At 51.3% G+C, this 2,575-nt stretch overlaps 1 protein-coding gene across 1 annotated transcript in view; it reads left to right on the plus strand.

The window, feature by feature from the left end:
• Positions 1-2,575, plus strand: part of CCDC40 (coiled-coil domain containing 40) — a 70,165-nt gene that overhangs the window by 47,897 nt on the left and 19,693 nt on the right. The gene's annotated exons all lie outside the window — the stretch shown is intronic.

Below are 2,575 nucleotides of genomic sequence, written 5' to 3' on the forward strand. Positions count from 1 at the left end.
GCCCACGGGTTCAAGACCCACCTGGGCAACTTGGTGAGACCTCATCTCTACAATAAATCAAAAAATTAGCCGGATGTGGTAGCGCACACCTATAGTTCCGGCTACTTTGAAGGTCGAGGTGGAAGGATCGCCGGAGCCCAGCAGGTCGAGGCTGCGGTGGCCGGGAGCGGCCGATGCCCTCCAGTCTGGGTGACAGAGTGAGACTCCAACTCAAAAAAAAAAAAAAAAATATATATATATATATATATGTATTTAAAAAATAGGAAATAGTGTATCACATGCAGAAAGGGTATCTTTATGTGAAACGAGTTTCAAGATGTGCGTGTCACACACACTTTGTGCGGAGTCGCGACGTAAAATGTGTTTCTTCCTGGGGCTCCAGGTCCAAGAAACTTGAAACCACTGCTTTAGTTTAAATCACAGTTCTTCGTCATTCTGTCCTTCGTGCTTCTCAACACCTTGGCTCCCTCTGAACCTCAAACGTGGCTTCCTCTGAGTCTCCCCTGTCCCGCCACACACACCCTCCACCCTTTCCTTCCCCTCCTCTTCCTTCTCTGAATCACAGCCCCGCTTGGCCTTCTGGGCCTCCCAGATCCCTGAGCCTAGCTCCTCTTCCCCAGCCCCTCCCGCTAGGATGCCAGGTGCCTGCCAAGTGAAGACTGGGAGTTGCTTCCAGTGCTGGTCGTCGCTGGGCCTGGGAGGAAAGGAGTGGGCGGCCGAGGAACGGGGTTTAGCATCTACAGTCAGAACAGGCGCTGGGTGCAGTACCAAGTGGGGTAAGGTTAGGGATTGGGGGTCAGTTCTGAGGGAAAGACATTCCTGAGAGGGGAGAGGGATTAAGCTGGAGGGAGGATGAAGAGGAGAGAAAGAATGAAAGAATGCCTGAAGGGGAGTCCCTGGAACAGTCAGCAATCAAAGGAGCGTCCTTCAAGGGCGAGCACAGAAGAGAAGTGGCCTGGGGCAGGTGAAGGTCAGACCGGAGGAGGCCGGAAATGATGTTGGTGGTAGGGACCCAGTCCCATGAGGCCTAGGCCGGCATCTGCAGATAGAGGTTTTCCACTCCTCTGCTGAGTGAGCTCTTGGAGGCCCATGAAGTGAGTAACCTGGCTTGCTCAGAACTACGCTGACTTAGCTGGGGTCCTCATTACTTCAGCCAGCAGGCCCCTGTGGCCTTATTCCTTGCAACTTTCACCCTGGTAGGGTCTGGGTAGGGTCTGAGGGATGTCCGCTTTGCAGGAGAAAGCCTGAGGTCTGGGCTGGGCCTCAAAGACACCCAGAACCCTCTTTAACACAGCCCCATCCTCTGTCCCTCTGTCATGTTGAGAGCAGAGAAAATTAACAGGCCTCTCCACCAGCTCACCAGCTCTCTCCTTACACCGGAACTCCAAGACAGAAGGGAAATGGTCAATATCACCCAAAGTCTTATCCTTGAAAGTATCTTAGCGGCTCAGCATTGAAGTCCTGGGCTGGGTTGGCATGACCAGGGACTCAGAGAGGCTCTAATTCTCTCTGCCAATCTCTGTGCCTCAGTTTTCTCAGGAGAGCAGGTCTGGGAGTCACATCGCCTTGGGCTGTGTTTGGTCCTGGTCAAGATGAGAAACCAAACCATCTCCCCTCTCTGGGGATTCTGCTTCCTCCTCTGTGCAAGAAGGGCTGTGGAATGACATCACACACTTTACAAATAAACAGTTCTGGAACAAGTGTTGCCAAATTCAGACAGGTAAAGGGCATAAGCAAAGCTTGCCAGGCGTAATAGCAGGGAGTAACAGGGATGTGGCAAACGGGGGGATCCTTGCTGTGTCTCAAGGGGAAGCTACTACTTCATGCCACACAATGGAGAAGCTGGAGATCTGACATTTTATGTGAAATATTCAAAATTTTGAATGTGAGCACCTAACTTCAAAATGTTCAACCACCATGCAGGCCAAGCGAAAATGTCTGTGGGCCTGACTCAGCCTGCTGGTACCAGCTTCATCCAAGTGGTTCTCAAACTTGAGTGTGTATCAGAGTCACCCAGAAGGTTTGTTAAAACACAGATTGCTGGGCCCACCCTAGAGTTTCTGATTCCATAGGTCTGGGCGGGGCCTGGGAAGCAGGTCCCAGGTAATGCAGATGCAGCTAACCCAGGAAACACACTTTGAGAACCACTGCTCTACCGTGATGAAATCCACAACCACCCCCCGTGTTACTTATTCTTTCCGTGATACCAAAGCCACCTCCATGGTACATGATGGAGCTTGTAGGCCCCTACTTTGACAATTTGATTGATGATGATGATGAAGATGGTGATGATGATGATAGATGAAGCATGAGGAGGGACCCAAAAAAAATCTCAGAATTCAGAATTTCTTTCCCTTTTTTTTTTTTGAGTTGGAGTTTCACTCCGTTGCCCAGACTAGAGTGCAGTGGCACGCTCCCAGCCACCGCAGCCTCGACCTGGTGGGCTCAGGAGATCCTTCCACCTCAGACTTCCAAGTAGCTGGAACTATAGGCGTGTGCTACCACGCCCGGCTAATTTTGATTTATTGTAGAGATGAGGTCTTGCCAAGTTGCCCGGGCGGGTCTCGAACCTGTG

Source organism: Carlito syrichta, unplaced genomic scaffold (genome assembly GCF_000164805.1).
Source record: "Carlito syrichta isolate Samal-C Ts95f unplaced genomic scaffold, Tarsius_syrichta-2.0.1 Scaffold301768, whole genome shotgun sequence".
Classification (NCBI taxonomy): domain Eukaryota; kingdom Metazoa; phylum Chordata; class Mammalia; order Primates; family Tarsiidae; genus Carlito; species Carlito syrichta.